Below are 14,036 nucleotides of genomic sequence, written 5' to 3'. Positions count from 1 at the left end.
GGCTGGAGTTCTGTTCACAGCACCTCCATGGTGGTTAACAACTGTCTGTAACTTCAGTTCCAGGGGATTCAATGCCCTCTTCTGGTCCTCCCAGGCATTGAATGACACGGGTGTGCTTACATACATGCCAGGCAATACACACATACACATAAAATAAAAATAAATAAAAAATTTAAAAAATATCATAACTCCAAAGATACCAACAAATTACTCGATGTAACTGGGTGTTGTAGTTTGACTGTTTCCACCAAAATTCATGTAGAAATTTAATGCCTCACATAAGGTATTAAGAGATGTGCTCATTCTGCCATGGGTCACTAGGGCTCTGTCTTCACTGATTAATTCAGTTATGGGTTACTGGGCTGAACTCTCCTCTCCTCTCCTTTGTCCAATAAGGAAGAAGGCTGAAGAGGTATATTCTCTCATTACTTCTTTTAAAGATTTTTTTCTTTCTGTGTATGTGTGTATCCCACATGTGTGTGGTGCCCAAAGAGGCTAGAAGAGCGTGTCAGTTTCCCTGGGGCTTGAGCTACAGGTGGTTGGGATGTGTTGGGAACCGAACTCAGGGCCTCTGAAAAAGCAGCAAGCGCTCCTAACCACTGAACTATCTCCCCAGTCCCTAATTACTCTCTTCTAAATATATACCTAGGGAGTGGAGTGCTTTATCACATTGCAAGTATGCAAGGAAATTACTACAAACACCAGGCAATGGGGGAAGAAATGCTTGTCTGACTATGAAAGAAAAAAATCGCTAAATATCAATACATGTTTCTACCAAATGCTTTTGAATAAATGAAGAGTTATCATTTAGTAAGGATTACCCTCTAAAAAATTATACGGCAGTGTATCTATTTCACTCCGGTTAAAAATTCTAAGTTTAAGGGTATAGAGAGATGGCTCAGCGGTTAAGAATACTAGCTATTCTTGCAAAGGACACAGGTTCAATCCCCAACACCCACATGGTGGCTAACAACCATCCATAACTCCAGTTCCAGGGGATCTGACGTCCTCTTCTGACCTCCACGGGCACTGTATGACATGGATGCACTTATATACATGCAGGCAATACTCTCATATACATAAAATTAAAACAGAAAAAATATATTAAAAAGTTTTGAGTTTCAATTATTTACTTGACAGTAAATAACCTTTTTCTTCTTTTTTTAAAATAGGTATCCCTAGCCCCAGACCTCCAGGAACTCACTATATAGATCACACTAGTCTAAATCTCACAGAGATCCACCTGCCAAGGCCTCAGTACCCAGAGCAACAGTAAATAATCTTTAACAAATCATTCAATTATCAAATGTACACAACTAATCACTCCGGCCTTTTCTCTGCATATCTTCCCAAGTTCTAATCTTAATTATCTTAGAAAGATAAAACCTTTTCAGATGTAGTAGAGCAGCATCTTAGATAGCCTCACATGGTACTTACTAAATTCTAGGCTCTCTTCAAGTGCTCTGCATATTTAACACATATTCTTTCATTTCATCCAATGCTTTGGGTACTAAGGCACTATCATATTCTCATCTACAGATAGAACACTGAAATACAAAAGCGTATGACACAGCCAGGAAAGAGCAGAGTCAGAGACTTAAACTTGACCAGTTTGGCTAAACCATCAATCTCACTCTCACAGCAGCTGCCCTCCTGCTCAGCTCCATCCTACTCACAGTTCAAAGGAAAAGGGCCTTCCTCTACGGAAAAACTCTCTCCAAGCCCTGTTCTGCTTGTCTTTTTCAGTGCCTGGGCCTGAGAAGCTGAGCAGTGCAGTAGAAAAGCCATATAACTAGGTTCACTGGCTGTCCCACTGTCCTAACCCATTAAGTAATTTACCTTCTAGACACAACTATTTCATATCTTCTCAAAACTCTAACAACACCTTCACTGCAAAAGATCTACCTCAAATGTAACTGAGAGCCAAGTCCAGTAACAGAGACCTGCGGTCCTGATGCACAGGACAGCTTGAATCTAGGAGTGTGAGGCTAGCCTGAGCATAATAGTAAGACCACATATAAAACAACAACAAACAAAAACTAAAGGAAAATCCAAACAAAATATAACTAAGAAAAAGAAAGCAAAAGAAGTGTTTTAGTTTCCCCCGCCCCAGCAAGTCTACACCAATCTTCACCTACACCCACGTTCTCTACTTTTTGTCCTATAGGAACAAAGGATCTTTTTCCACTCGAGGTCTTCCCCTTTGCTGTGGTTGGATCTCATCCCCTCTGGTGTGCTCCCTACTATTTCACTCATCTTTAATACCAGTCTCTCCTCTAGAGGACCATGGGCTCTTCACCTCCCACGTGAAAAAAATCAAAACCTATCGCCTTCCCTAACTGCCACAGGCACTGTGGCTGACAACCTGTTTCTTTGTTCTTTCTCACAGCCAAAGCTCAGGAAAGATTTTTCCATACTTGTGATTTCTTTCCTTATCTACTTATTCTTCAGCCAGCTTAAACATGTCTGGCACAGACCTTCCAGGAAACAACCCTCATAAAACCATCAATCTGAGGCCAACACAGTCCATGAATCACTTTGGCTTATTCTCTCAGGTAGAAACTTTGTAGAAAAAGCAGGAGGCCATCACCACTGCCCCATTTCCTAGCTGCTGCAGCTACACCGCACTGAGAGTTCGGCATTAGCTGACCTAGATCACTCCCTTCAAATACAGACTATATTCAAATGGCCACAAGTGCTCTAAAAACACTGAAGACTCCCTAGGAACGCCCATAAAATGTGGTATACCCAGTTAACTTAAAAATTGATTTAGTGTCATCATCTTTATTGAGGGAAGACAACTTTATTAAGTAAAAGAGAAAGATATCATTCTAGCTCTTGTGAAAGGAAATAATTTGGTTACAGAAAAAATTAAAAATTTACAATACTTTCATATACTTCTACTTGCAAACAATACATGACTTTGCATATTCACAGGGAGTAGTATGTGATCTCAATATGTATGTAGCATATAATGCTTATATCAAGTTAATTTCCATGTCTATCACCTCAGACATTATTTGTGTTGGAAGCATTCAAAATCTTCTTTACTGGCTATTTTGAAATATACAATTGTTTTCAACTGATTAAACTATTGTGCTATAGAATATTTCTGTATTGTACTGTACTGTACTGTTTCAGAAATGATTACATGAAAGAAAACCTCCCCTAGTGTAGGTGACACCTTTGCGGGCAGTCCAGGTGGAAAGAGGTCTGAGGAAAAAGCAGCACCACCTGTTGCAGCCCTGCCCTTTGTTTCTTGGCACTGAGCACACCTATCCCATTGCTATTACTGCAGCCATCTTTCTCAGGCATCAGAACACAACTTGGGCCTTCCAATGTGGGCTGAAGACCAGTGACTCTCCAGAAATCCTCTAGGCCTTCAGTGACAGACTAGGCTACTCAGGCATCCAGCTTTGTGGACTGAGCAGTGACCAGTTTCTCAACCTCTCTAGCATGTAGCCAGTCATTGTTGGACTACTTAGCCCCTACTATGTAAGCTACTCTAATAAATCCCTTTTTATAATATATAATTTTATCAACTCTGTTCCTCTAAAGAACCTTGACCAATACACCCAACAACAGCATACTTCTCATTTCTCTACATCCCTGCCAACAATAATAGCCACTCTACTTTGGGTGAGATGATATCATCCTGGTTTGAATTTGCATCTTCCTGATTATTAGTAATGTTGAATATATTTTCATAAACGTGTTGACCATTTACACATCTTCTTTTGATAAATGTCTATTCATGGGGCTGGGAAAATGGCTCAGTTGGCAAAAATCCTTGCCTTGTAAGCACAAGGTCCTGAGTTTGATCTCCAGAACCCACATGCTAGCATGCTTACAATCCAATCACTGAAGAATTGGAGACAGGAAGATACTAGTCAAGCAGTTAGGACTACCTGGATAGTTCCAGGGCAGTGAGAGACCTTGTCTGAAGATAAACAGAAAGCCCCCCAAAAGGTGTACAATGCCTGAGGAATAAGACCTGAGGATATCCTCTGACCTCCACATGAAAACACATACATGGTCACACACCCAAACATTCAGGCCACATCCATCTTCTTAGATGCTGCACTTTATTTTTCCTAATGTGCTTATTTTGAAATGAAATGTTTTTGTATCTTTTAAATATTTTATGTTTTAATTTTATGTGTATGAGTGTATTGCCTGCATGTGTGTAAAGTGCACCCATGTCATACAGTGCCCACAGAAGTCAGAAGGTATTGGCTCCCCCTTGAACCAAAGTTTCGAATGGTTGTTAGCCACCAGGTGGGTGCTGAGTATCAAACCTGGGTCTTCTGTAAGAGCATTCAGTGCTCTTAACTGCTGAGCCAACTCTCCAGTCCCATTCATGATCTTTTTATCATTCTTCCTAAACTTCAATAAATGGCAGGGTAGAAGAGGAGTTATATATAGTATCCATAAAAAGGCAATCTATACCCCTGAGAAAATAATTCTGAAGTTAAAGTATGTTCCCTAGTGAAAATGAAACCCTAGAGAGATGCTACAGGTTGGGTTATGCATCCAAATCAGAATGACAGGTGTGGCTCTTCTCAAACTTAAGAGTGCCCAGGGCCCACAGAAAGGTTGCTACTGTAGTGCAGGTACATGTCACACTACTACACACCCAAGGGATGGTTTACAGGAACAAATGAGACAGGCTATTGCTTTTTTTCTCTTGGCAAAGACAAATGTAATTCACAAGACTGGTCATCAAGAAGGGACAAAATATTTTAGGAAACAAATACTTTAAAGAAGTTTCGCACATTTTGGGGGATCCTCTGCATATCACTGATAGTTTCATCACATATCTTAGTTCAGTTACATATCACTGTATTAATCACACCTACAGAAAGTAGCTAAGAAACCAAAACAACTCTGGCTTTGGGAAACATCATGCTCTTTAAGGGGCTGGAGAGATGTCTCAGCAGTTAAGAGCACTGGTTGTTCTTGTGGAGGACCTGGGTTCAGTTCCCTGCACCCATATGGTAGCTAACAGCAGTGTGTAACTCCAGTTCCAGGGGATCTGACTCCCTCTTCTGACCTCCTTAGGCACTGTATGAGACAGGTGTACTTACATACATGTAGACAATACATTCATACACATAAAAAATAAATAAAATGTATCTTTCCCATTGATTCTATTGCCCATATTAAAATGTTTGATTTCTCTGTATATACACCATTTGAGTAGGAAGAAATGAAACAGAAAATCTTTAGGTGGCAAGCAAAGACAGCCTGAGAATTGTTAGAATATACATTTACAAAAATCTAAATTACATGAATCAAATTCAATCATGATGATACAGGCAAATGATCGGTTAAAAATATTACACAAGAATGCCAGGCATAGTGGCACATGCCTTTAATCCCAGCACTAGGGAGGCAGAGGCAGGCAGATCTCTGAGTCCATATAGTGAGTTTCAGGCCAGCTGGGGCTACAGGGAGACCCTGTCTCAAAAGACAAAAAAATAGAAAACAAAAGCAACACCAAACACAAAAACCCCAAATGAAAAAAAGAACATTACACAGGAAAGCATCAGCACATTAGCTGAGTAACGTTACACACAGAAGTAAAAACAAAATTCACACTGCACCAAGCATGTGTCTCGACACATCAATGAAGAACAGGGCAGAAAGCAGTCTTGCACGAAAGGGTAGCAAACAGAGCAGATCTAATTGTGGGTTTATCAGGGCACTTTACAGAGGAAAAATGGTACCACCTAGTAGATCTGTCCCTCTTATAACTCTCAAATGTGCACCTACCCTCATGTTAAGGCGAATACAGGTTAATATAATGTATATTATGGCAGAACAGAGGTGCACTTGAGGTATCCTCAGAAAGAGTGAACTATTTTGGTAGATACCAAGGCATCTGACAGAATCAGAACCAAAATGAGGGACTGCATTATTTCTGTAAAACGTGTGTTCAGAGCTTCTTTATGAATAGCAGACACTTCTCAAAACACTGCAAAGCCACAACCTTAACTACTTCTCTTCTTAATTTTCATTCCTTAGTGTCTATGTCTTCTTAGGGTTAAACAATCCAAGACAAAAACTGTAAACCATCGACACTGCAACTGGTTCTGGGATTTCCCTTTAGTCTTTATCACTGTGAACAGCACCAACATTTCCAAGCTGCACAAGTCGCTACTTTTGACACTGGGAAGACTGACTTTTGGAACAGTTTTAGTAACATGCACAAATGTGCCTTTCAGAATGCTCTACCCACAGATCCTGCATGTTTTACACTTAAATTATAACAGACTCCTGTTTTCATTATCTTCACATTCTCCAAAAGCAAATTACTTTTACAAGTAAAAAGCAGTTATAGCACATTAGTTCCTACAGGAAGTTCAGAAAAGCAAATCTGATAATCCTGAAAGGCATTTCAGTTTTCTTAGCATGTAAGAAATGTCCTTGTTAAAACTGTGACATTAAATTGCTTAGAAATGAAATAAAAGTTCATAGTCATGACCAAAGTCTTTTTTTATCAACAGGACCCACATGTTTAATCCTACCATTTTTTTACTTCTCTTCCAGCCAAGCAAAACCTAGGCGTCTGCCAACTATTCAAGGTTGCTCCCTTCACCCCAGTGCCTTTTCTTGCTCTGTCCCATTTCTCTTTAGCACCCAAAGCTTCTCTGTTAGATGATATTTCTAGAATTGTGCTTCTGAATGACACCTTTATGACTCAACTCCTGCCTTGGCTTGTTCTTTAATCAGTACCTTTTTTAACATTTATAAACATGCTTTAAATTATACTATCATATCTTAAAATGCACATATGCTTAAGGTCAGGGCTTTTGTGTGTGTGTGTGTGTGAACCAAAATAAAAGTTACAATTTTAATCAGTGAGCATATAGTGTAATAAGTATAGGCAAATTGAACAATCTATGACTCTTCCATCTTGCAAGACTGAAACTCCCTACATCCACTAAAGAATCTCTACCACACAATCCCTGAAAATCATTTGTTTTCTCTTTATCTGAATTTGACTACAATAGATCTTCTCATAAGTAGAACCATATAGCATCTGACTTTTCACCATGACAGGCATATTTAATTTAGAAAATGTCCGCAACATTCATTTACATTGTAGCATGTATCAGAATTTCCTTTTCAAGGTGGAATACTCTACTACATAGAATATTGTTGTCTTAGTCTCTTATTTATAAATGCACATTTAGGTTGTTTCTACCTGTCAGTTGTCTTAACTCGTACTACAAACATGATTCCTGGATCACAGGGCTAATTTTATCTTTGTGTGCATGGTGTGCATGTGTTTGCAAGTGTGCAGGCTCACTTGTGTATGCAGGTACACATATGTGCATGGATGAAGGCCTGAGGTTGACATTCAGTCTTCTTTGGCCAGCTGCTCTCTGTCTTATTGAGGCAGAATCTGTCAACTGAACCCAGAGCTCACCTACATGGATAATCTACTCAAACAGCTTGCTTGGGGGATCTTAGCTCTACCTTCCAAGCACTGGAATTAAAGGCAAGCTGCCAGGCCCACCCAGCATGTATTTGGGCGCTAGAGATCCAAACTCTGTTTCTTATGCTTGTGTGACAGGCTTTTTATGTACTGAGCCATCTCCCCAGCCTTATCTTAATATTTTCCACCATGGATGCACCCTGCTACATTCCTGTGTACAGTACACAAGGCTTCTAATTTATCTACATACTCATTATGATTCATTATTTTCTGGGTGGTGGTTTGTTTTGATACTAGCCACTCCATGTGATTTTCATTTTCATTAGAACACTGAGCTCCACAGGTCTGTGTTGATGCTAGTCCCACACTATTTAGATTACTGTAGTAGTCTTTTTGAAAGGTTTTCTTTTGAGATCCAGTCTTTCACTTCCACTGTCAGAAACACTAAATCCAAACTTTACCTGGTTATCCTACTTGCCCTTCAGGCTTCAGATCTCATACCCTGTACGGAGCTTTCCCTGGCATCCCACCATCCCTCCAGCACTCCATTTCAACCCTTCTCTCCACTGCCATACATACATTACAGCTCTATCACAGAACTTAACCTGCTTTAGCTTTATTTTGATTGAGCTGGCCCTCCCAGGAATCACAATCCCTGTGAAAGAGGCCTCACGTATCATTTCAGCTTTCACATCCATAGCTTATAGCAAAGTGCTTTACCCACAGTGCATAATCAATAACATTATAAAAGCGGAATAACAGAGTATGCTCAGCTGGTAAAAAAGAGTGAATAAACTCTATGTACTGATTTAGAAAATGCTCCCAAGATACATAAACTAAGAAAAAGGAAGATGTAGAACAGTGCTTATAAAGTTAAAATTTACACAAGAAAGGGAGTGCATATCAATTTGCATGTATCTGAAACATCTCTGAAAACACAGAAAAATAAAGCTATCTTCTGGGGACAGACAGTAATTCAGGAGATAAAGGACAGGAAGGAAGAGGTTTTCACTATAGCCTTTCAAAATTATATGAATTATTTCGTACTTACAATAATGTATTTAAAAATTTTAAAACAGAATGACTAAATAATGTCCCTAAAGAATATCAAGTAAGAATCAGGGATATCACAGCTCAGTGCCTATCATGTGCAAGCCCTGTGTGTGACCTTCAGCATTTGTGCGTGTGAGACTGAGATGGAGACAGAGACACAGAGAGAGGCAGACAATGAATATGAATAGATGTAAAATAGCTGCTGTGCGGTACTTCCTTTCTCTTTTCATCTCATAAAACTCAAATGAGTGAGACCTGCATCTTCAGTGATGCATATGAATTCAGGCCACCCCTACCAGGGCTATGAAACGTGACAGCTTTCCACCTCAATGCTTCCTGGATCATACATCCTGGGACCAGTACTTGTACTGTCTTAAGGATAATCAGACAGCTCTGTAGAGAGACCTACATAGGGAGGAACATCCGCCAAAAGCCAGAAAAGCCTTGCTACTCATGTGAGTCACTTTAAAAGTGGGTCCTCCAACACCCAAAAAGTTCAACTGTCTGTAGCTCTGGCCAACATGGATTGCAATCTCACAAGGAAAGGGAAGGGGAAGGGGAAGGGGAGAGGGAGAGGGAGAGGGAGAGGGAGAGGGAGAGGGATGGATATGGAATCCCCCATATCATGTACTTCAAGGCTGTCAGTGAGGGGATTTACGGAAAGGTTTCCCTGAAGTGTGGAGACAGGAGTTGAATACCAGCAACACTACCATGTGGACAGAGGGCCCAGAATGAATACAAGGGGGAAAATGAGGAAGCTGGCTGAGTATTGGTATCCATCTCTCTCTCTGCTTCCTGACTGTGGCTACAATGTGACCAGCTGCTTCACACTTCATGATTTCCCTACCACAATGGACTAGTCCCTCAAACCCTGAACCAAAATAAACCCTTCCCCTCTTATGCTGCTTCTCATCAGGTATTTGGTTACTGCAATGACAAAGGTAACTAATATAATTTGTCATACAATACCTCACAAGGAACATTTTCCTTTTTAATAAACTGTTAACTTCTGTAATTTAGAAGACATTGTACAAACAGTAATCAGATTACATGAAACTAAACAGTATTCAGTTACAGAATCAGGTAGACTTGGAGCATGGTGCTTTGAAGACAGCCTTCTAATAAAATGTCCAATGTCATAAACATAATTCTGCTGCTGGAACCCTTCATTCAGGCTCAAAGCTGAACTTCCAATTGATGGCAACACTGTACACATTCACAAGTCACTGAAATAGATGTCCTACAAAACGACACAGACTAGCTTTAAAGCAAGTGCTATGTTTTATGTTTTTCTTAGAAGAAAACTTTTTAGAATTAAAAAAAAAAATGGAGCCACAAAGTAAGATGTGTATAGAAGCACCACTATGCCAGTTCCATCATGTGAAGAAAGCATAATTAGTAAGCTGGAATGGTACTTCTGTCAGATAAAATATTCTAGAAAATGTATCTGGCAATATTATGAAAGTAACATATCCTAAAGGTTTCAGACAGCTGATATTTTATGGTCCCTTTTCCTTCCATAGAATTGCACAATGAAAAGCAACTGAAAATTGGGGCCATTTATCTGCACAATTCAAAGAACTGATGCACTAACTGTTCATTCATAGTTATTGCTATTACCGTCATCAGTCACTCAATAACCATAGCTCATCTGTGCCACCTCTATACTGCTTATTCATGTTACAATAGAGAAATAAAGAAATCACTTGGGGGGGGTGAAATCTTTCTTACAACACAGATGACACACCTCACACAGTTATTTTCTAAATTCCAAGTTGAAGTTGCATTCCAAAACCTTAGACTGACAGCAATCTAACCTCTGGTTGAGCAGCAAATTACTGTGTGAACTAATAGATGTACTACCACCTAGGGGATTTGTTTCAAAAACAATAACGCCAAACTAACTAAATGGTTCATTTACCTGAGTGAACTCTTTCCCCCTAAACACAAAATGACAGTGAACTTCAGGCTCATAATCTAGATATATGCCCATAAATTATCACAGCAACCTGAAACACAAAAATGTTTATGCAAAAGAACAGAGAATTTCTTTTCATGTTAGTTTGTATTAAAGTGCCCCCAAGACAGGAGAATTTCACATTATCTCAGAGGAAAAGGGGCTAAAAATGTTCAGCAGGACAGAAATATAAAAAATTGGCTACATAAATTTCAAACCATGAGAAAGAAGTGAGGCGTGAGCTGCTCTTCAGGTTTACTTCCTATCACTCTGCAGAAGAGCTCCCTCATCCCTCATCAGCACTAGGTTCAAATTTCATGGCTCCAGGTCACTTTGTTAAACAGAAGGTTCCTGATTCTTGGATTTAGTTAGGTTTTTTTCCATTAGATTTGAAAGTTTACCTTAAGGATAATGTTTCCTAATAGCAGTATACCTCAAGTATTCTATTTATAAAAGCGGTATTAGTAACAACATATCCAGTTTGGAAAAACAAACATTTGACTCAATGATAATAATATTAAGCTTTCCACTAACACATTTTGTACTTACAATTAAACTATTCCCCAGGTCTTCCACAAATAAAACTTCAAAGGAATTTAAAATTTCTGAATAATTCAGGACTTGTCAAACTTTGGGCCACCAACTGAACACATCACGTCACAGAATCCTCAGACTGGGGAGGATGACAGAGATAAGTCGGGAAGGCACTCCCTCTTCATTCTCTTCCAAGTCCTCTGACTGACTGTACCAAGAACAAAGTCTCAGCTTGGTGTCAGGATGTTATCAAGAATAACAACACTGAAATTCTGGCCACTCTCCCACTAATGAAGTCTCAAGGCTTAAAGGGTTTAGGGAGCAGCAATTTCTACCTAGAAACTTTGAACACTGCTTTCTTTTTACCTACATGTCTACCTTCTGATTATGGCAAGTGCCATCATCTTTTGGCTCATGGTTAGTTCAAGTTTCCTTTAATTAATTTATTTTATGTATTTACATTTTTGTTTTGTTGAGACAGGGTCTCCCTGTAGCCTCAGTAGCCTGGAACTCACTATGTAGAACAGGTTGGCCTCAATCTCACAGAGGTCCATCTACCTCTGCCTCCTGAGTGCTAGGAGGGACTAAAGGCATGAGCTACCACAACTGGCTTAAGTCTCCTTTAAAAATAATTTTATAATCACAGTGATACAAAAAAAAATGTTATACAGAAAACATGCAGAGATGGCCAATTTTTACTAAGAAAGGCTTGTTTCAGAAATACATTAATCCATTTGATCAAGAAATGAGGGCTTACATGTCATCATACAGCAGGAAGGATTTTATTTTTAAATATAGGAAAGTTAGAGGAGGAAATTCATTCAAAATGAAGTAATCAAAAAAGGATTCACAGACAAGGTAGGCATTTGAGGTAGGTCTTGAAAGAACGATATAATTTAGATATGCAGAAAAGAAGAGAATTCTAAACAAGGAAAATTCTAAACAGTACCGATCTGAAAGGTAGCAAACTGCAAATCTTAATTTTGGTGTTGGTTACATGGGTGTATGCACTTGTTAAAAGCCATTAAAATGTACCATCAAACAGGTGTGCAATGCTGTACGCAAATTTTTCCTTAATAAGTTGATACTATTTTTTATTGGTATAATGTAATGTCACTGAGGTTTCAGGCTCAGACAGCTTGAAGAGGAAGAGGCAAAACACAATCAAGGGAAGAGAAAATCACAGTTTAAAGACAAAGGCGTCAAAAGTATTTTCATACAATAATCTGCCAAAAAAACTGTTAGCTATTAAACAAAAACATTAGATTTACACAGCTACTACACAGTTTTATTTCAGAGACTGAATATTCTAAACCCCAAGCCCCCTCTCAAGCAAAATTGTGCATTAATAGCACTCATCGCTAACCAAGTAATAAAGAACAGGCAGAATACCTTTATGGGTTGGATACTAGTGACACCCCCAAAAGGTTTGGTCCCCAGCTACTGGTGCTATTTTAGGAGGTTCTGGAAACTTTAAGAGGTGAGGCCTAAAGGAAGCAGGTTGGGGGTAGGTACTGCAGGGAGGGGATCCATCTTGCCACCACCCTCCTTCCCAAGGTGAAGAGCCTCTGCAACATGCTCCCTCTGCTCCACCTGGTCAGAGGTCCAGAAGCAACAGAGCCAAGGGCATGGGCAGAAATCATGAGCTAAAACATAAACTTTCCCCCTGAGGTTGTCTGTCAGGTATCATAAGGACAAAAAATTCAGTGTAACACATTAAAACGATTTAATGTTGTATCTTAGCCCATTTGCAAGTAATTCAAAAAGAAACGGTCTCAGAACTTTTTTTAGCCTTTAGCTCTTTTTGATTATCTGAGATTTTAAAGTTATGTAGTTTCTATGCATTGAATACATTTCAAATAGTTTTTATATTCTATAGTTTCAAGAACTCATAACTACAAAGGAAATTATATTAGAGGTAAAGGTATCAACAATGTATTTTTGGAATCTTAAAATACCATTGTAAATACAATCAGTAATAATAGTCTCAAATTCAAAACATGAATTATGGTTGAAGAAAAGCATCAACAGAGCTGGAAAAGATACAGTTCTACCATAAATTAAAGCATTAAGATTCATAGGAGATGTATGCATCCTTAACGGTAAATATTTTACTATGGAAAATACATTTTTTTTATTATAACAGTGAGCTCCCTCAGTAGATCTTCATGCTCCAGAAAGCTTAAATCGACAGTGAAAATAGACTAATACATGGGATTTTGTACTTAAAAGCAGGCATAACTCAAGTACAGCAGTTCTGAAACTGGGATTATACATTATTTTATTCTAAGAGATTTTTAACAGTTTGGCCATAGAAAATGGACTCTCTGCTTAAGTAACTTTTGGAAATGCTATTTAAACCTTCCTTTGGAAATTATATACAATCAAGAATAGCAGTACATTTCTTGAGGAACCCTGCATTCATAAGCAAATCAAAGTTAAACTTGGGGGCTGCAGGTCAGATGTAGAGTGTTTGCCCTGTATGTACAATACCCTGGGTTTGATCTCTTAACTTGGAAAAACAAGTTAAGCTTGGTTTAATCTAGTCTGTTTCCAGATCACAAGTCATGGAATACTGTTTAGAGGAAATAGGCCTATTGCTTTAGTTTAGTGTTGAGGGGAAACAGTTTGGAAAACTCTGGTCTTTTCAAATTCCTTTCAACAGATGACAAAACAGAGGCTGAGCATGTGCAAGGCTCTGGGTGTGATTCCTCCTCCACCCCAAGAAAAAAGTTTACAATGGGTTGGGGGTGCAGACTTGTAGTAGAATGCTTACTATGCATGCATAAGGTTCCATCCTCAGTGTTACTAAAACAAAGACACAGGTGAATACATATGATTGAGAGTGCAGGGATCACACCAGCTTAGAAGCAAACAGGAGAACTCTGAATCTAACTTATCTTCAGCCCAGGCACTTTCTACTACTGAAATGGTCTCAAACAGAATTCTTTTGACAGGTAAACATTTCATTTACATTTAACAGTTGGATCACAGTGTCACATTTTCTGATTTGTGTATTGACTTCAGTGTTATTTGTCAAAAATTGGG

Source organism: Nannospalax galili, unplaced genomic scaffold, assembly GCF_000622305.1.
Source record: "Nannospalax galili isolate Female #2095 unplaced genomic scaffold, S.galili_v1.0 scaffold2893, whole genome shotgun sequence".
NCBI lineage: Eukaryota > Metazoa > Chordata > Mammalia > Rodentia > Spalacidae > Nannospalax > Nannospalax galili.
Note: the sequence above shows the minus strand (reverse complement) of the source record.